The 21,379-nt window shown below is 51.0% G+C and overlaps 1 pseudogene; it reads right to left on the reverse strand.

Annotated features, from left to right (window-relative positions):
- Positions 1 to 8,233: 8,233 nt before the first annotated feature.
- Positions 8,234 to 19,820, reverse strand: LOC146184730 (uncharacterized; annotated as a pseudogene).
- Positions 19,821 to 21,379: the final 1,559 nt, after the last annotated feature.

Consider the following 21,379-nt stretch of genomic DNA (forward strand, 5'->3'; position numbering starts at 1 on the left):
ATTTGCAGCGGGAGGGTAGGTACGACCCTCGTGCGGCTGTAAATCTGAGTCTTCAATATCAATCCTCTAAAAGATGACGCAGCTGAAAAGTTTCCTTATAATGTCGTTTCAGTGCTTTATGCAATTGCAACCAGATGTGCCAGCTTACTTCACCACCCACCAAACTGCCTACCATACTGCGGTGAGCTAAAGCCGCCTGCACTGCACGTCGAATTCGCCATGTTGTTTTTTTTTTCGCGGCCGCTTCAAGTGGTTCGAAATGCGGCGCCCAACTTTAGTCATTTACAGCAGTGGCAGAACATCCTTTACGTAATGAAACATCATGTTGACGTCATCAATAAATGTCTATGTATGGCGTATTTCTCGCCATACAACGTCAGCTAATAAGATTTCAGGAGTTGGCTATTGACTGTGGGCAGTTCATTTCAGCCCATTCGTAATACAAGCGTAAGTTCTTCCCATTCTATCATATATACCTCTGTTTTCCCTCCACAGTTACTTATAAATACCATCCAGATATCATTAATACCCGCTGCTAAAAATCCGTTTTCACGCTCACGTCATTGTTACGTCACCGCAAAAACACGTTTCGACACACCTAAATTTCGCGCCACAAATCTGAAACACGTGATTATTCTCAGAACCAATCAGAGGAACAAAATGGCGCAGAACGGCGGCCATGTGTATCGAGAATTGGGCCCCAAGCTGAGAGAGCAGGATCTTCGGGGTATCAGTTTCTTTGTTCAACATGTCCTACCAGCTGACATTTCCTGTGCATCAACCCATCAAGCATACGTGGTTGCTGCTGATTCCTGCTTCGTCGCTTGAGTCGCAGGCGAGCAGTTCGGAATCAAAGTGCCCGGCAATGTTGGTAACGCCCGCACTATCGGGCGAAACAACGTCGCAGTACTAATTATGCTATGCTGAAGCGGTGCTCGACGAAGGAATTTTCTTGCACGTGCGACCGCGAGCAGACGAAAAACGCGACCTGATTGCGTCATTAGATCCTGTGTTTACGCGATCCGCAGCCTTGCCAGTAGAGGCCGCTCGTGTGGCATTTTTGTATCTTTGACGTTATCGAGCGCTCGTGCTCGGAGAAATGAAAACCGAAACTGGCTCTGATAAATGCACTGAGAATTAATAGATTGAACTTTGATGGGACTTTTTGGATCGCAGTCCCCTATTTTGGACCACTGTAGATCGATTAAAGCAAAAATACCGGAAAAGAAAATGTATTTGTCTATACTCCTGTAAGGCCCCCACTCCACCCTCGTTTTGAAGCGATGCTTCACTCGGCTAGCTAAAGCCGGGTATCATCGTGTGTATCATGTGATCGTGTGTGTCCCATCAACTTGAGAGCGCGCACCACATGTTATGGAGAGGAGGAGCACAGAGGGTAGTCACGTATGCCGTGCACGCAGCTGAGAGGAGGAGGATGGCAACGGCATCCCAGCAGATACGCCTCCGCGGAGATGAGGACGAGGATGGTCGCCTCACCGTGCATACGCGCGCCTCAGCGGAGGGCTCCAGCCTCTAACAGATGTACCGCGCTCTGCCCCGTGCGTAGAAGTTGTGCCAAAGCCTCGTAGACACTTCAGGCCTGAGCGATCTTTCTGTGCATGGTGTCGCACACCGTGACCGGGTGGAGCGGGAAAGCGTCTGCCGCCATCGCATGCGCCGGTTGCATGGATGCAGGTTCTGCGTAGTACGCCGGTGCTTAGTCATAGCCGCGTAATATGCAAAGTTTGGCGGAGTATCTATTGTTTTCCTCTTGGCTCTAGTACCGGGTACAGTACATTCGATATCAGGATTCTCCAGATTCGTCATTGACAGGTTCTACCACGTTGTATGAGCACTTCCTGGGCGTTTATGATATGCCCATGCGTAGTATTTTAATATGTATTTATCTCCAAAATGTGGCTTTCATTTCCAGCGGCTTGTCTGCACGTTGAAACTTGCATTCCCATTGTACTCCTTCCATATGTTGTATACCACTGAGACCATGTGATCTAATTTAAATACCTAATTCCTTGGCGTTTAATCGAGCATCGACCACGTGGAGCACTTATTTGGAATAATCTGGTAGTTCACTGGATGCAGTTCGCATCTGGTACTGGGAACTGCCTATCATTTTAGAGCCGCTCGGAGAGTTAATTGTCAGCGCCAAGACTACTTCAGATACAAAAAATGCGCTCCTCAATGTACGTGAGAACGTCCAAACTATAACATCAAAGCCTATTAATGCGCCTAATTGGTCAAGGTAAAATACATGAAGCTGAAACTGCCCTCGTTATTGCAGGACCAACAAGCGCCCATCACGTGTGTTTCGTGGCCCCGAATGATTCGAGAATTATTTATTACATGGAAGGATAGCTGGCAAAAACGTGAGCTTTGAAATTTAGTTATAGCTGTGCCCCTTGCAAAGACATTCAGCTTATGGATCCAGATGAGGCAGCAGCGCACCAACTACCCGCCTGGGCTTTTCTGTGTCGCAGAATATCTGTATACTGCATAATCGGTGTGCGAGAAAATTTATTCCCAGAATTGTTCAGTATTGGAGAACAGCGTGCCAACAGCACACCTTGGACGGGAAAACCCTTGTGAGACCAACAATTATTGATTTCAGTTGGTGTGGGTGCAGAGTAAACCATGATGAGATGACAACAAAGTTAATCTTCTACGTGCTTACGCGCTGGCACTTTAATTTCTTTGAAATTGTTAGAGGACCGAACAGCGAACATAGCCCAGAGCGAAAAAGGAAGAAACTTGTTAAGCTGAGTAGAACAGTGTAAAGCCCGCGAAAGTCCGTCTAAGCCATGCTTTTTTCGTCCTGTCAGAAACATTTATGAATCACTGGAGAGCCAATTGATATTTAGAATGCAATCACAAATTTCACCTGTATATAGGCCAGGGGCAGCGAACATGAAACATTATGGACTTTAGAAGAGGGCGGAGACTGTTTGCCATTCTTCCATAAATATCAGGGAGCCCAAATAACTGAAAGAACATATACCTTTCTGATTGTCAACTACTCGATGAGCTGCTACGACTGAGTGTGCATGCTGGGGGAATGCAGCGGCATCTGTCGGCGTCAGCGCAAACAAGGACAGCCTGCCATCATCCCTTGACCGCCACTACACCTAGTCTAGTCCACTATACTTTTACTGTTCAATGGGCTCGACTGCCTGACTGTAACGCGTGGTGCCTCTGCCATCAGCGAGACGCTTATGTGTATGGCGAAATTACCTAGGTTAGATGAAGGAGCGGCACAGATGCAACTTCTTGAAGATGACGCAGTGTCGAATGCACATGGAGAGAGTGTTTTGCTGTTGGAATTTGATAAAGATGGCAATGTTTACTGCACAGTGCGAGAATTCGTTGCAGCCCTACACGAGCGAGCGCTCTAAGCCTACCTTTGTGGCGATAGCTTTAATTTAAACCGAACCGATGTATTTTCTTCCATCGTGCCACCACGCTGAACACTGCATCGGTGTTTGAACTGAAAGCAGAATGTCGCTTTTGCTGCGCAGCCAACCACGGCCGTGCACTTGAGCGTAGCGTCGCTGTGACGCTTCGTCTCCGGTGAAGCTGAAGACGGTGGTCTGCCCGTCGCTTAAGGAAAAGAGAAACGCTGCTTCGTCTTTTGGCTTCTAAACGCGTTTGACAGTCGTGGAGTTCGGGTATCCTCTTCTCGCGCTCCTTCAGCCTTAGTTGTGGTACAGGCTTGTTATGAACGAATAAATCTTCGATCGATATTTCAAATCAAATTGCCGGTTTATGAAATTTAAAACTGCTTTCACCTATGGATTGAACACCTCCGTCCGTGCCTTATAATAGTGTGGCCCAGAAAACAATTGTTACATGAAGTAATTCAGTTTTCCTCTGATAACTAACTACTACATAGGCCATAGTGTGCCCCATGCCCTTCAGGCCGCATGCACAGGGAGCATTTCCTACCTCTCGCGGGTTTAAAGAAAAGAGCGCAGCTTAAGAAGGTCGGATATATTTCTCAAGTGTTTATTTTTCTGCAATCTGGTGGCTTGGAGAAGTATTACATGGACAAAACATTTCCATTGTCACATTTCAGGAACAACTGGGCACTCGTATCAGCCATGCACACGGACGACGAATGCGTTTTCGCGCAGCAGTTGGAGTGGCATGGCCAGTGGTTCTACGTTCACCCATGTTGGAGCAACATCGTGGTCCCCAAGGGAGCCCGGGAACTCCTCGCAGGCGAGACGTACCCAGACGAGGACTTACGGCGGGCGACATACGTGGCCTGGCTCAGGATATTCGCCACTGGCCGATGGCAAGACAGTTTCGGACACCTCATGTTCAATTGCGTGGCTGCTACTCCATCGCCATCGAACCCCGAGAGACCGATTTTTGCGGATCTTTATAGAGCAGAAGATCCAGTGGACCGGCGCTCACCTATTGGCTCTGTGATAAACATTGGTAAATTGCCCCTAAGGTTTTGTGGCACAGAGGACGACGTCAGTACCCTGCCAACGTCTTCACCTTTCCTGACGTTTATGGCTGACCTGATCCGGAAGAGCAGGACCTGTCGAGCGGCCCTTGACGAAGCGGGCATTATAATCAGCTTTTGCAGTCTCACACTCGCCGTGGTCGCAGTCAAGCAGCCAAAGAACGTGCAGGACTTTTTCCGGTCGCAGACGCAGGGGGCGCTGCCTGCGGTGGTGCCGACCACATTCAACGGGGACATTCCTTGGCCTAGGGGGAGATTCATCACAGAGCTTGCTCGCAAGCTCCCTTCGCCTTTCTTCGCGCTTCTGGTCATCGGCCAGCACAGCTACCACGTCAAGGCAGGGGAGAGAGCACCCAGGTAACGCACATCAGCCGCGTTTTTATTCATTCAATTACAGAAGCCAAAACAGCGCTATACACTTTCGAAACCCTTGTAACTAAAGAAACAAAATGTTACGTGAAGCGTATAAAGCTCATTTGGCTGAGCTGCCATTACCGTTGCTCTAATCGGAATAAAAAAATCGGTGGAGAAAATACACAAGTGATTTCGAATCAAAATCGTGATGCAAGAGTACTCTATACAGTGTTCATCGTGGTGATATACAATTTTGTATCCAATTTAGCATCCATTTTGTATTGAAGTTGAAGGCTGCTTCGCGATAGGTGTTCGAAACAATGGCATATGCGCACTTGCCATTGTAAGTGCCAACTGAGAAGTGTGGTACCGCGCCTCCTCTGGCTAAAAAACAAACAACAAACAAAAACATGAAAGCATTCGCGAAATAATAAGGCGGACGGTGTTCAACGTGTTTCACGTCTATAGTCTTATAAGGGGCTTGAGCTGACACTAAATGCTTTAAGCTGATGCGGCGACACCAGAAGTTTCGCCCAACCGTTAAAAAAGAAGAGAAAAACAGAAAACGAACAAGAATTGAGGGGAAGCCTCCGTTCCCAAGCGAATTCAACATTTCTACAAGGCGACTTGCCTTCGTATGGGCTGCGTGCTATCACTGGGAGGGTTTATATACACTTCTGCTTCCGAAGATGAAAAGAGAGAAAGAGAGGGGGAATTGAGGTGCAGGGAAAGGAATAAAATTACATGCAGTCCAACCCGGATATATCGAAACGGATAATTCGAATTTTGATTATATCAAACCCACGAAATATCACCTTTGAAATCCCATGTAAAAGTATAGGAAAGCTGCGTCGTATATCGAACTCAATTTCACCGGTCATTCGTTATATCGAACTTCGCACACGCATATTGGACGGTGCGCCTTCGCCAGAGACGATCGCCTCCCCCTCGGCCGTTTGCCCCGTGAAGGTTTCCAGCTACGCGCGGAAGGAATGAGAGAACACAGTTCGACGACGGCTGCTCTATGTAGAGCCACGCCCTTTCCCCAAAGGCGTGCGCATCTCCGGTGATTTCGCCTCCCTCTGCGCATTCCGCTGTGCATCTCTGCCCAACCTCTCCCTGTGCGGGTTTGTGCCGCGTTTTGGCCAGTGTGCGTACGTGCGTCGTGCCCAACTCGTAGCTGTGTCGCGTTTCTGCGCCTTTGTGCCAGTGCGCCTTCCTGCGTCGTGCCCAACTTGTGGCTGTGTCCCCTGTGACCCTCCGTGGCTTACCGAAGTCCGCCCATTCGTCAGTGAACTCTCGCGTTTCATGGACGTTTCAATGCCGTGAGACCATATGTGATTGATTGCCTCTGCGCATTCCGCTGTACCCGCATCTCTGCCCAACCTAACCCGCTGAGAGTTTGTGCCGCGTTTGTGCCAGTGCGCGTGTGTGCGTCGTGCCCAACTCGTTACTGTTTCACGTTTCTGCTGCCTTTGTGCCTGTGCTCAATCGTGCGTCGTGCCCGATTCGTGGCTGTGTCTTCTGTGACCCTTCGTGGCCTACCGACATCCTCCCATTTGTAAGTGAACACCTGCGTTTCATGGACATTTTAGTGTCTTGAATTGAATTATGTGATTAGTAAATTTCGTGGAGGGACGCGTTCAAGGGGGAAGTGAAGTGGTGGGGAGTGCTTTGCCTCCCTATTCCCTCCTCATGAGAGGGACACTGATGGGGGGCTACGCATTGGGGTGAGGGAAGGGGAAAAATTAATAGGATAGAGGGAGGGAGGTGGGTCTGTTTGTTGGCAGGGGCACCTGGGCAAACAGATGGAGGGGTACGGTACTCACAGCGCGGAAGGTCAAATGGGGGCGGCACCTGAAGCGATAGTCTGTGTGCTCGCGCCCGGGGCGAGGCGGTGGCGGCGAACTTCAGCAGTATCCGGGGTTTTTAGGACGGGTGGTTAAGCGGGGTACCTCGCCGCTCACATGGCGCCTCGGCAATCCTTCCCCTCCCCGGTGCGAGAGTCCTGCGGCCAGCCTCGAGCACAGACACCACACCATCGCAGTCGCAGCGTCCGCCCGCCGACGACACCCACTGCGCGCACAGAGTATCCGATCCCAGTGGTTCAGTCTCGCACTACCTAGCCTCACCACAAAGTGCGAGCGCATGCAAGGCGCACTCTCGCTGCCGCCGCGTAGAGGCCGCGCGGCGGCCAATGACAGTAGCCGTTGCGGCGCGCGGGCGCATCGCGTATGGCACAGAGCAAGGCGCCTCTGAGCCAATCCCCTTCGAGCAGCGCCTCAGTCTAATCTCAGCCGCACGCGGCCGCCGCCCAGAGCCGATGAAGAGCTTCGCGGGTCCTGGGCGCTGGCGGAGCAAGTGCGACTTGCTCCAGAGTTGTTGTGAGGGGGGTACAGCTGGCCCCTCTGGCGCCCACTGTGTGACCAGGCATCTCTACCCTCCCTGAGTCACGCCCACTCGGCCAAGTCCCGCACACACACCGGCACAGGTCCATGCGGCCGCGCACGCAGCGGCTCCATAGGCACTCTCCTGAGGGATGCCCGTGCTTTGTCCGTGAACCGCAGTCAGCGGCTAGTCGCGCCCTTGTTAAACGCGGGGGCGAAGGTTGCTGGCTGAAACAAAAGCCAGCAGGTTTTTTAAATCTGTACTTCTGGAGCGGGCTGGTCCTGCCGGGAACAGGACTCATCCAGGGTGGCGCTGGGCAGTCCCATATCGCAGTAGCTCCGCTGCATATGTGTGCGCGTCGCTGCGCGTTGGCTGGGCAAGTACACAGCACATGTTCGAGCGTATCCTCGTCCCCACACAACGCACACAGCGCAGAAGCACCAGCCAGGAGACGCTTTCGCCGGTCAGTTGACCAGCCGCATCCTATCCGGAGACGCAGTAGGAGGATGTAATCTCCCCGCGCGAACTTCCTTGTGTTGATTGCGAATCTGGTCGAATTAGCAACCCGGGAGTCCGGGTGGAGAGGGCGAGTGCGTCTCTTTATAATGAGGCGGGCGCTGTTATGTGGTGTCACCAGCTGAGTCAACGGTGTGTCCGGGTGATGCACAGCCCCCGGAACGAGGCGTCGGCCGCCTCGTTGCCGTCAACACCGACATGTGATGGCACCCATTGAAGGGCCAGGTCGGAGCTGCTTTCCAAGAGCTGGAATAGCTTGGCGGCCACAATCCTTAGCAGCCGCGTGCCTCCCTCAGGGTTGCGCAAAGCCTCAAGGGAGGCCCTTGAATCAGTGCATATGGTGGCCTTTGGAATATTGTGTTGGCGAATGAGGTCCGCCGCGAGGGAGATAGCCATGAGCTTTGTTGTCATAGAAGAGGCTGGCATCCGCAGCCTGCACTGCTTCGATGTTCTCAGCTCTGGAGCCGTGCAGGCAGCAGTTGCACTGTTCTAGTCCTCGAGAACGGAGCCATCCGTAAACACCAGTGTTCGATGTGCGTGTTCTTCGTAAAGCACCGCCGCCGCCTCCTGCTGCAGCGCGCAGCGTGGTGCGCTGCGCTTGGAGCGGACTCCCGGTAGCTCTGTTGTTATGTTGAGAGGGCGAGGGGAATTCGGCGGAGGGGGAGTGGCCCAGGGGGTGGTGGGGGCTGAGCAGCTGATCAAAGAGGTGTACTGTTTTCCCGGGGTGGAAGAGGGGCTGCGCTCGGAGATGTTTGAGGAGTTCTGTGCAGCCGCGTGAATGCTGCATTCGCTAAACACGGTTGAGGGTGGTGAGCTGTGCGAGGAGCGAGACAGGCCATGAGTCGGTCTCGGCGTATGTGCGTGCACTGTTCGAGCTCCGCGGTAGCCCATGGCACAGCGATGTGTTGTATCTATTGTGCTCCACTGTGCGGTGGAGAGGCCGAGGAGGGGGAGGGCGTACAGCTGCCTTGCTGTTGACACCGCCTCATGAAGTATGAGGCAGTGAGCTGATGAATAGTCCTCTCTCTTTGCAAGAAAGCATCTTGCGAAGCGCGCTGTTTTGGCTGTCTGGCACTGCCGCTTGACCGCCTGATTCTACCTGAGGTGCGCGTCGATTTTGACACCAAGGTAGGTCACCGTCTTCCTCTAGGGGAGAGGGCTGCCGCCTGTTGCGAGCGGCATGGTGCCTCTGCGCGCCTCATAGTTTTTTGGGTGCGTGAGTGCGCAGTATCGCACTTCTGTGATGAGAACTTCAGCCCGAGCGTTCGCAGGTGGCCCGCTATCGCGTTGAGTGTCGCTTGTAGTGCGCGTCTTGTTTTGCGATTGTGCCGAGTTGTAGAGCGCGCGAAGACCGCGATGTCGTCCGCGTACAGGGCCACACGCTGTTACTGGATGCTCCACGAGCTCAGCCTGCCGGCGGCGCAGCGAGTGCCAATTTCACTGCAGTATGCACGGCCTCGACTGCGCTGATTTACGCATTGCGGGAGATGGCTTGCTGCGCCACCAGAGCCGCTGCGCACAGCTGGTACTCCGGGGACGAGTTTGACAGTTGTCGCATTAGAACCCGTACTGCCGCCTTCAGCGCTGAGATGACTGTATCCCTCTGATCGCATTGAAGGGTTCTGGGGGCAGCTTGGGAAGCCTTTCACCGCCCTTGTAAATAGGCTCCTGGGTGACGGGATGCTTTCAAGTACTCAAAGGGAAGGACAGATCACTCTCCTTTGTAAGAATGAGTCGAGACGCACTGGCCTGCGAGACTGGCGTCCCATCACACTCCTGAACATCGACTACAAACTCAAAGCCAAGTGCCTGTCCTCTCGTTTAACTTCCTTCCTTCCAGATATCATAAGTCCTTATCAGGCTTCTAGTGTTCCTGGTCGTTCCACTAAACTTCACAGTTTTGCCCTCAGGGACCTTTTCCTTTGGGCTCAACATAGAAATCTGCAGGGTATTCTTTGTTCTTTTGATCAGGAAAAGGCATTTGAAGTGGTCAGTCATCCATACTTATTCCAAGTCCTGGAGGAAGCTGGTATAGACTCTCATTTCCAATGCATGGTCAGAGTTCTATATTCCAGGCCAGTTTCAGCCATTACTGTGCCGCCTCAGAAGCTTTCAACGTGGGCCGTGGAGTTAGGCAGGGATGCCCTCTATCGCCTGCTCTCTACGTGCTCGCATTTGAACCCCTCTTACAAAGGCTCTCTCGTGACAGTCGAATAGCTCGTTTTCCGCTCCCGCCAGGTTCTTCACCAGCTCCCATCTTTGCCTATGCAGATGATCTAACTATTGTCATCCCAAACGAGACTTCTGTCTCCTCCGTTCTGGATGTCATGGAGTTGTACTGTAAGGCGAGTGGGGCTAAGGTTAATAGGTCGAAGAGTGCCACCCTTTATTTTGGGTGTGCACCATCCAGTCCTCAGCCAGCTCATGGTCTTCCCGTGAAGGCTGAAGTCCGCCTCCTTGGTTTCCACTTTAATTCGAAAGGTCTTTCAGACAGTAATTGGTCCTCTGCTTAAGAGAAAATTGAATCGAGGGCAAGAGAGTATGAGAAGCTCTTGTATCCGCTCACGGCTCGGGTCACTATCACGCGGTCCCCCCTGTTCTCGGTGCTGACCTATGTCGCCGGCGTAACACCTCTGTCGGCGCGGATGAAGCTCCGCCTGGAGCGGATTCTTTTCCGTTTCTTGTGGAGTGGAGCTCTGTTCAAGGTCAAAAGACTTGTGGTGAAGCTGCCTAGTGACAGGGGAGGCCTTGGCATCTCCGACCTGGGCATCGTAGCCTCAGCCTTGCCCAAGTGGCACTGAACACGGACATGCCTCTAACTCGAAGCCTGACTTCGTTTTTTCTGAGTACCCAACTGCGCCTATTCGCCCAGAGCACATATTCTCACTGCGTGCTACGGTTGGGCTCTCCATCCTCTTTTTATGCTCAGGCAGCACCTGCCTTGAGTGTCTCCATAAGGCGGAGGCAGACATAGACGTGGTTTCGGTTCCTCTAAAAGAATTATTTAGGCTTCTGACTCCCAGTATCCCTCCTCACCTCTGCCAGTACAACCATGTCAATGTTAAGCCCAGCTGGCGGTGTATCACAGCGGATGTTTTGGAAGCAAGCAGAGCGTCCGTTATGTACCGCTTCGCTAAGGGAGTACTCCCCATCAAGGCTCCGGCATTTACACGGACCAGCTTGCGACCAACGTGTCCGACTTGTGGTGGTAGAGAGGAAACTGTGCACATATTTTCGCAGTGTCTTCCTGAAGCGCTTCTCCGTCGTGTAGCTAATCTCTTCCAGCTTGCAGGTATACCGTACAAGACTGTGCAATACCTGAATCCGTTGCCAGGCGTAGCCGTTAACCAGTTTGTCCTCCTGCTCGTGGAGTGTGCGTACCAAGTATGGCTGGCACACTGCGCGGCCGCATACAACAGCACAGTTCCGGGCCTCCATGAAGTAACTGCAAAGGTACGGAAAGAGATCTGGTTCTGCATGCAGCGGGAACGTCGCATTCTTGGCGAGCGGAGGTTCTCGAAGATTTGATGCGGGCCGCCTGATTTTCTCGGTTAAGGGGGGAACACTCTCTGTGTTGCTATGATCCTATCACAGGGAATGGTCGTCCTTAGTGGCACTCGTTGCGTTGTCATGAAGGTCCGCCTTGTTGGCTCAATGCCACGATGGCGCTGTAGGCCGTCTTTGCGTCAAATTCCACTCACTTTTGGGGGGGCATCGCGCGGCGGCCCCCTTGTCCGGGTAGGGCCCGCACCTCGAACTAAAAAGCTCTCCCAGACCCCACTTGGCCCTGGAGGGAGGGCACCTGCCGGAGATGTTGAATGGATCATGATGGGCTGGTGAGTTTTGTGACTCTGGGGCACGGCACTTCCGGGTGTCAATCCCCCTCCCCATCTGACAACGGCAGGGAGGCTGAGGGGAGGAGGGACTCTTTTCCCATTTGCACTGGCTGGGAGACACAGACCGGCTGCTGCGCATAGTTGCGTGCAACAGTGTTTCGCTGCCAGGCGTCAGCGCTCCGTTGTTGCGGTGGATTGCGGAGAGGTGGTTCCCCTTGTAGCAGGTTGGGAGGATTTCCCTCTTCCTCTGCCACCACCTTATTTGCTTGTAGGCGAGACAGCGGCGCGTCTGATGTTGTCACAAGCACCGAAATGTGCCGCTCCTGTTGCTAGAGGGGGCACCTCGGCTCTGTCGCTTTGTGGCTCCCCCCGCAGTTGATGCATCGGGCTCTGAGTGCCTCGCATGTGGCCACCTGGTGTCCCTTTCCACATCGGTGGCAGCGCCCTTGCGATGTGCAGGCTGCAGTGGCTTGCATGTAGAGTCCGCAGTTCAGGCATTGCAGCGGGCGGTGTCGTGAGGCACTCACCGCCTTAGTAGTTTTAAGAATGCTGTCTTTGGGAGGTTCCTTTCTTTCAAACTGGATACTGATGTTCGGGCCGCTCCTTTTGCAGCTCAGGACTGGGACACTGCTCTCCATTCCCTCGAGGATGTCCTCCTCTCTAAAGTCAGTGTCCACTCCAAATATTACACCGTAGGATGAGTTGTTTCCGGCGATCTTGGAGCGGACCCTGATCTCACAAAGTGTATCGAGGGCCAATAAGGGTGGTGGTGATGGTAGTGATTGTTTATTGTATACACAAAAGGAAAGAAAAGATGTTTGCCAGCCCCGGTATCTGCTATCTGATATCTGAAGCACCTGAACTGGGGCGGCGGAAATAAAGGGATAGCGAGGAAAATGCAGAAGAAATCAAAGAGGTGAGCGATAGGGAGAAAGAAAAGGGTAGGTAAAAATAAAAGCAATACAGACACAATGGTACCGTAGTTTGCTTCAACAGCCGTCAACAACTCACGTCGTGGTTCGGCTAGCGCGGCGCAGCGCAGTAGAAGATGCTTGAGAGTTTCTACCGCGCCACAGCCGTTACACACGATACTGGTGGCAATTCCGTGGCACATCCGTCGTTTCCCAGGCCATACACATCCAATGCGTGCACGGAGGATCATTGCGCGGTGCAGCCGAGTCAGCGAGCGGCCGCTGACACTGTGAATGCGCTCACCTCTTGCGATGCGTGGGTCGGGGTGCTGCGCACGGAGGTGGTCGTCGATTACCGCACGCACGTCCTCCAAAGCGAGTTGCTCGTCGCTAGGAGGGAGTTCATCTGCTGCGGTCGCGAGCTCGTCGGCACGTTCGTTGCTCTCTATGCCGCAGTGCCCGGGGATCCACTCTGCCCGTATAGCGCAGCCGCGCTCCGCCAAGCGCTTGAGACGCGCGCGAATCTGACACAGCAGCGGAGTTCCCCGGCCGGTGCTTCGAAGGCGGCTGAGGGCAGTGCGGGAGTCACATAGCACGACACACCTGGGTGGCGGCGGAATCAGTTCAAGCAGTAGATCCAGGCCTAGGCGTAGGCCCAGAAGCTCCGCCGTGGTGGAAGAACCTACGAATGACAGGTGCAGCTGTCTGTGCAGTTGAAGGGCAGGTATATTAGCCGCCGCTGCTAGCAAGCAACTATCTCTGGCCACGGAGCCATCGGTGTAAACGAGGAGGTGGTGTTGGAGTTCCTCGTACTGCACTGCACTGCACAGTACGAGGAACTGCACTGCACTGCACTGCTGCACTGCACAGAGCGGTGTGATGCGTTTCCCCGCGATTCCGACAATTTCTCGCTGAACCTCCGTAGCAGCGGGCCAGGGCGAGAAGAGGTCGTAGGGGGGCGTTGCATAGGTGAGCTGCTCGTACTAGAGCAGCGCCGCTCCCATGCGTGATTGGCGATGATGTCGCAAGCGATGTAATAGCCGGCCGCCGTCCTCTGCACGTAGTAGGCGATTGATGTGTCGGAGCGCCCGCCGCGTGGCCTGAAGTTGTAAAGGCCACGCACCTGCCTCGGCCAAAGTAGCTGCGCATTAAGAGTTCTGAGGAAGGCCGAGGCAAATGCGGAGTGCCTTGCGATGCTCGACCTCCAGCTTCTTCCAGCATGGTTTGCGCAGTGTGACGAGAGGTAGCGCGTAGAGTATTGCCCCCACGGCCGCGGAGCTGCATAGCCATAACACAGCTTGCTGGGTGATGCCCTGGCCTCGAGCAGTGAGCCTGAGTACGGCGGCGGTGGTTCTCTTCATCTGCAGGCAGGCCTTGATCGCTGCGGGTCGGAAGGAAAGGAACGGGTCTATGTCCAACCCCAGGTACCGCAGTGAACGTCGCCACGGCAGGAGGGTCCCGTCCAGTGTGAGCGGTGGTGGCCGCTTGAGCGAGCTCGGAACACAGTCCATTGCGACGGACTTTTCCGCGCTGAAGGAGAGACCTAGGCCGTGCAAGCAGTCGCTCACCGCCTTCAGAGCTGCCTGCAGGCACGCGCGCACCCGTGCTGTCTCACCCGGCGGTCCCAGGCACCACAGAGCAATGTCATCGGCATATATGAAGATGTACACATGATGAAGGAGTGGAGTGGTGGCGTGGTGGTAGAACATCCGCCTCGCGTGCAAGAGGACCGGGGCTCAAATCCCGGTGCCGCGCAATTCTCCACCGGATGAAAAAAAAATCCGCGTGTCGATGGAATTGCATAAACAGGTTTGGGGTGCGACCTGGTGCCAGTGAACACCTCCGGCAATGCACTCCCTCACCAGAACAGGAGTTGGCCACCCTGGTGCAGTAATTGGCCGCAACCTCCTATGATAAGCTCCATAAAACCCCGGCCCTCAGTCACCAGCGGCTCCGGAACAACTGACCACGGCGGCGGTCAGACCTGTGACGCAGAAGGGGGTGCTAGAAAGCCTGGCTCTGCTGGACAGGCCACCATTGGAAATTGACCCTGGCAACGTTTAATGCTAGAACCCTAGCTAGTGAAGCTAGCTTAGCAGTGCTGTTAGAGGAACTAGAGGTCATGAAATGGGATGTCATAGGGCTTGGTGAGGCTAGGAGGCCGAATGAGGCATATACTGTACTGAAGTGTTGTGTTGTGTTTTGTGGCACATAGGCAGCTAAGGCCATCATGCGCCAAGCTCGGGGTTTGCGTATCTGTTTGGTGAAAGGAAGCGAGCGATTATTTTAATACACTAGAGTAGGTTTAGGATGTTGGCATCTTTTAAGAAATCAATGAGAGAAGACGTTTTAATCAGTGAATTTTCTCCTAAGAGTAAGCTAGGATGTAAGGGAATGTAGTTGTCATAGAACTGTCGGAAATGCTTTTTTCTAAGTTGATCGAGTTTTATACAGGATATTAGGATGTGGTTTATGGTGACCACCTCTCCGCAGTGTTCGCAAATGGGTTTGTCTTTCTTTGCTAGGATGAAGTTATGAGTCAGGTGGGTGTGTCCGATACGAAGGCGGCATAAGATTACTTCAATAAAACGTTCTTGATGGCTGCATGTTTTCCATTCTTCTATAACTGGCTTTACTAGGTGTAGCTTGTTATTAACTTCGTTATCCCAGGCAGCCTGCCATTTTTGTCTCAGTGTTCTTTGTATGAATTTTATGGCGTCATTATGTGGGATTGTCACCTTCTGTACTTGAGCATTGGAGGCGGCCGCGGCACATGCATCAGCCCTCTCATTACCGCTGATTCCAACGTGGCTTGGCACCCAGCAAAATTTGATATTAAGTCCTTGTGTTTTTGCTATCACTACATAATAGACTATGTCCCCTACTAAAGGTTCTATAGCATTTTTTGATGTAGTGATGCGAGTACGCTCAGAGAGTCTGTATAGATGATACTGTTTTTGATGTTTTTGTTGACTATTTTATCTATTGCTAGGGATAAGGCGTAGCATTCGGCAGTAAATATTGAGGCACACTGTGGTAACCTTACTGTTGTTTCCTGTTTGTCTTCTATTACTGCACTGCCTACATGAAATATTGTCTTTGAACCATCTGTATAAAATGCCTTGTGATCACTGTATTTCTGATTTAATGCCAAGAACTCTTGTATTATGTGTTTGTGCGGTGTTTGTGATTTGCGAAATTGAGTTAATGTGAAGTCACCCACAGCAGTGAAGTTGTACCAAGGTGGCAGTGGGTCAGGTCTCCGTGCAATATCAGGAAGTGCATCCAGCAAGTTGAGTTCCCGGCACTGCTCTTCAAAACGGAGTATGAGAGGTCTGATGGATCGAGGTTTATTGATGTACAGTGTTCTTGAGGGGCAGTTTGTAAGTATGGAGTAACAAATATGTTTCGGTAACGAGCGAATTTTCAGAACATATGAAAGTGTAAGCATGGTCCTCCTGTATTTTAGTGGCGGTTCGTTTGCTTCTACATACAGACTTGTCACCGGCGATGTCCTGTATGCACCAGTTGAAAGACGCAGACCCAGGTTATGTACTGGGTCCAGCCCTTTAAGGTATGATGGTCTCGCTGACCCATAGACCACGCACCCGTAATCTAAACAGGAGCGTACCACTGAGCGATAGATATGGAGAAGACATGTCCTATCAGAGCCCCAGTGTCTCCTCGAGAGTACTTTAAGGATGTTGAGAGCTCGAGAGGCTTTGACTTTCAGGCTGCTTATGTGTGGGAGGAATGTGAGCTTCTTGTCAAACGTTAGTCCTAAAAAATTGTGTTCTTGCTTTATCGGGAGTATGGTTTCATTTAGGTGCAGGGTGGGATTGAGCTGCAGGCCTCTCCTCAGAGAGAAAAGAACGGCAACTGTTTTCTGAGGCGAGAACCTAAATCCATTTTTATCTGCCCAATTACTCAGTTTCTTTAATGCTAGTTGTATCTGTCGTTCACACGTCGATAGGCTGAATGATGTGCATGCGATTTGGAGGTCATCAACATAAAGTGAGTACATAACAGACTGTGGGATTACTTTGGCTATGGAATTCGTTTTTACAATAAAAAGTGTAGTACTTAATATGCATCCTTGCGGTACTCCGTTCTCTTGTGTAAAGTTCCTCGAGAGTGTAGAACCGAGGCGTACTTGGAACGAGCGGTCGGACAAAAAATCTTTTAAGCAGTTCAACATTCTGCCGCGGATTCCAAGATCTGCCAGATCGCGAAGTATCCCAAATCGCCAGGTGGTGTCGTACGCTTTTTCCATATCAAAGAAAACTGCGAGACAGTGCTGTTTATGTATGAAGGCTTCTCGGACTGTGTTTTCAAGCCGAACTAGATGATCCAGTGTTGAACAAGCTCTTCTGAAGCCGCACTGGTGGGTGTCAAGGAGTTCACGAGCTTCAAGAATGAACATTAACCTGGTATTGACTATGCTTTCGAATGATTTGGCAAGGCAGCTAGTTAGGGCTATTGGCCTGTAACTAGTAGGAGAGTTTGGCAGTTTTCCAGGCTTCAGGAATGGTACAATGACAGCCTTCTTCCAAGCATCAGGCATTTTGCCTGACACCCAGATTTTGTTAAAAAATTTCAGGAGTGCTTCTACTGCAGGTTCGGACAGATGGGCTAGCATTTCATAGTGTATCTCATCGGGGCCTGGTGCAGTTTTCTTGCCATTAGTTAATACTCTATGGAGTTCCTGAACTGTAATTAAGTTATTGTAGGGCTCGTTGGTATAACCATTTGTAGGAAGTCTCTGTTTTTCTGCTGTGTTTTTATACTTTAAGAAGGAGTCTGTGTAATGTAGGGAACTAGAAACATGAGAGAAGTGTTCTCCCAATAGGTCAGCCTGCTCGAGTATACTTGTTTGTGCATCAGGGGGTGTAAGGAAAGGAACTGCAAAAGGAGAGAATTTGCCATCGAGTTTGCGGACTTGCTCCCACATTTTCTTTGCTGTGACGGAACTTTTTATTGAAGACACATAACCTTGCCAACATCTTTTTTCAGCATCACGTCGAATATTTCGAGCCTTAGCCCTTGCCTTTTTATATTTAATTAGATTTTCCTGTGCAGGGTATCGACGAAAAATTCCCCAGGCTTTGTTCTGCTTCTTTTTGGCCTCTCTACATTCCTTTGTATACCATATCTTTCCATTCCTTCGTACTATTCCCGAAGTCTGGGGGATGGCTAAATGAGCAGCGGCAATGATACATTCCGTGAACTTTTCATTTTGCTCGTTGACATCGAGGCTGTCCGAAAAGAGTTTTTCTAAAGCGGCATGTTTTTGGAAGAGTGCCCAGTCGGCTAGATACAGTTTCCAACGCCGTGGTTTAGTAAAGGTGATTAATGGTGACGATGTTAGACTGATAATGATGGGAAGATGATCGCTTCCATAAGGGTTGTCAATAACATTCCATCTAAAATCAGTGAAAAGACTTGGTGAACAAAAGGACAAATCAATGCAACTCATTTTTCCAGTGCTTGAAGGACAGTAAGTGTGTTTGCCCGTGTTCAGGAGGCAAACATCGTTGTTGAGAATAAAATCTTCTAAAATCCGACCTCTGGCGTCCGTTTTTTCGCTTCCCCAAAAGGATGAGTGAGCATTAAAATCCCCTACTAAAATATATGGCTCCGGTAGTTGCATTAAAATTGCTTGTAAATCATTAAGTGTGATAGTGAAAAGAGGTTCGATGTATAAAGAACATATTGTTATTGTTTTAAAATGCACCACGGTGACTGCAACAGCTTCAATTGAGGTTTTAAGGTTGATTCCTCGTGTCGCAACGCCACCTTGGACCACAATAGCAGTGCCTCCGGAGAGCCTGCTTGAATTCTGTCGGTCACAACGGAAGACTTGATATTTTTTAAGAAAGTTTTTGTTCTGTGGTCCGAGATTGGTCTCCTGGAGACACAAAGCAACTGGAGAAAATGAATTTAAAATGTCAATTATATCAGTGTAGTTGTGTAAGAGCCCGCGACAGTTCCAGTGAACTAGAAATGCCATGGTGGCGGGTTAGTTGGGGATAGGGTTGAAAATCTATGTTGTTGAGTTTTTTGGACCCGTTATTGGGACTTTGTCCCTTCTTTTACGCTCGAGAGAGCTTTGCCGCCGCTGCTGCGGAGGCGAGGGGGGCGATGTGTCCATCACATCTTTAGATATGCTGGACCTTCGTGCAGAAGGCACGGATACACTTGTTTTTGACCTCGCCCCTTGGGGCAAGGCCTTTAGGCCTGCTGACCTGGGGGTCGGCGTGACCTGTTTTGGGGATAGTGGAGTAGCACTAGCTACCTCCACAGGGGGCGCGGATGGCCCTGCACCACGGTCACTAGACGTGACCTGGGCAGATGCCGAGGTCTGCGATGACGCTGCGCCCTGTTGCGTCATCACAGAGTAAGTTGGATTCTGCACCAACGAAAGCCGCTTTCTTGCCTCTCCGAAAGTAATATTCTCCGTGACTTTCAAGGTTACAATCTCTTTTTCCTTTTTCCATGTAGGGCAAGATCATGAGTAGGCTGGATGATTGCCTTCACAGTTTACGCAAACGTTTGCTTCGGTGTGACAGTTGTCAGTTCTATGTTCGTTGGAGGCACATTTTGCGCAGGTGAGGTGGCCTCGGCAGCTCTGGGAGCTGTGGCCATATCTTTGGCAATTGTAGCAGCGGCGTGGGTTGGGAATGTACGGTCTGAGCTTGAGTTTTTGGTAGCCTACTTCAACTGAGTCAGGAAGGGTGCTCAGTGCAAATGTTAGCACAATGTGTTTAGTTGGAATCTCGTTATTGTCTCTCCTAATTTTGATTCGATAGACATTGGTTACATTTTGGTCTCTTAGTCCTTCTAGTAGTTCCTCCTCAGTCACGTATTTGAGATCATTATCTGAAATGACTCCACGAACTGTATTGAGTGACCTGTGGGGGCTGATTGAGACAGGGATGTCCCCGAACGACGTAACGGTTGTTAGCTTTTCACTCTGATGGTTATACAGCACTTCTAGGAGGAGGTCACCATTTGGTAGTTTCTTAATTTTGTAGCCCTGACCTATGGTACCTGTGAGCGTGTTTGTCACTAGGAATGGCGAGATCTGACGGGCAGTTTTTTCTGGGTGTTCCGAGTGCACGACATGGAAGTGGGGAAAGCTGTTGACATGTTTCGTAAAGAACTTGTTTGTCACATCGGTGCGCCCTCTCTTACTGGGAGGGCGATCAGTTTTAGAAATAAAAGAGGCCATGTAATTCAATTTTTGTTCGGTTATGATGCCAGCCACCCACCATGGAGTCCAACAAGGGGACGAGACAGGAGCTTGAGCAAGCACCCTGCCCACGCCAGCTGTACATCTTACCTATAACCTAATATGGTGCAACACAGGGTGGTTACTCCACACAAGGTTAACCCTCGCCACCGGGAAGTAAGGAAAAACTAAGAAGAGAGTAGAGGACAGGAGAGCTTTAGGACAGACGATAAGAAAGCGAAAGATGGGGGGGAGGATAGGAAAGGGCGACTGCCGATTTCCCCCAGGTGGATCAGCCTGGAGGTGCCGTCTATGGGAAGCGTGGGCCAAAGTGGTGTGTTGCCTCCGCCGAGGGGCCTTAAAGGTCCAAACACTCGGCATCGGCTCAACCACCAGGATCCCCTTTTCCCCAGACACGACGATGCCACGCACGGCTAAGCGTGGGTGCTCGGGGTCCGTGGTGTCGCACAAAACACACAAACACCTGCTTTAACAGGTGCCCCCTGCGGGGATACTGTACTGAAGGATGGGCATGTACTGTGGTATCGAGGCTTACCGGAGAGGCGACAACTAGGAGTAGGTTTTCTTGTCAATACGTATACAGCGGGTAATATAGATGAATTCTATAGTATTAATGAGAGGGTTGCAGGCATCGTAATTAGGCTTAATAAGCGGTATAAACTGAAGGTTGTACAGGCCTATGCATCTACATGTAGTTATGATGACCAGGCAGTTGAAAACTTCTATGAAGATGTAGAATCGGCAATGCGAAAAGTAAAGATGCAGTATACTGTACTAATGGTCGATTTCAATGCCAAGGTAGGGAAAAAACAGGCAGGAGACAAGGCAATAGGTGACTATAGCAATGGTTCTAGGAATAGCAGGGGGGAGTTACTAGTTGAGTTTGCAGAGCGCAATAACTTACGAATCATGAATACCTTCTTCGGCAAACGGAAGAACCGGAAATGGACATGGAAAAGTCCTTACGGGGAGACTAAAAATGAAATCGACTTCATAATGTGTTCAACCCCCGCCATTATGCAAGATGTAGAGGTAATCGGGAAAGTGCGATGCAGTGACCACAGGATGGTGAGGTCCCGAATTAGCCTAAATCTGAAGAAGGAACGCAACAGATTAGTAAGAAAGAAACCCATCAACGGATTAGCGGTGAGGTGGAGAGTTAACTTTCTCTTATACATATAATATATATATATATATATAGATGATGTGGTGTTCCAGATGGTCCGTTGATCCGGGGACACGTTGCAGGAAACGGACGGGACAACTTTTCGAGCGCTACGGGCACTTTATTGAACGGGTCAAAAACACAGTTTCCTTTTGCGAACACAGTTCGCGACCTCCTGCCACCGGTCGTAAGTCGGCAGTCAGTCTGTCTACCCGTCTGTCTCCGTCTTTGTCTTCCCCCAAACACCCGTCTTAAATATACATTTTCAACATCCTGGTTACCGACTTCGTGGCCAATCGGAGGAAAAGAGTTTCTTCGAGCCAATCAGAATGACAAAGCCACATTTTAAATAGCCAATGCACATCGGCACCTCCGAGATTGGTCCTTCGCGAGCCCCGCGTGCCTCCCACCAATCGTTCGCCCTTTCTCCCTGTGGAGACGACGCACAGATACTCTCTCAAAATCAGGGGC

This window comes from Amblyomma maculatum, chromosome 7 (assembly GCF_055883805.1).
Source record: "Amblyomma maculatum isolate TAMU_Amacu chromosome 7, ASM5588380v1, whole genome shotgun sequence".
NCBI classification, from domain to species: Eukaryota; Metazoa; Arthropoda; class Arachnida; order Ixodida; family Ixodidae; genus Amblyomma; species Amblyomma maculatum.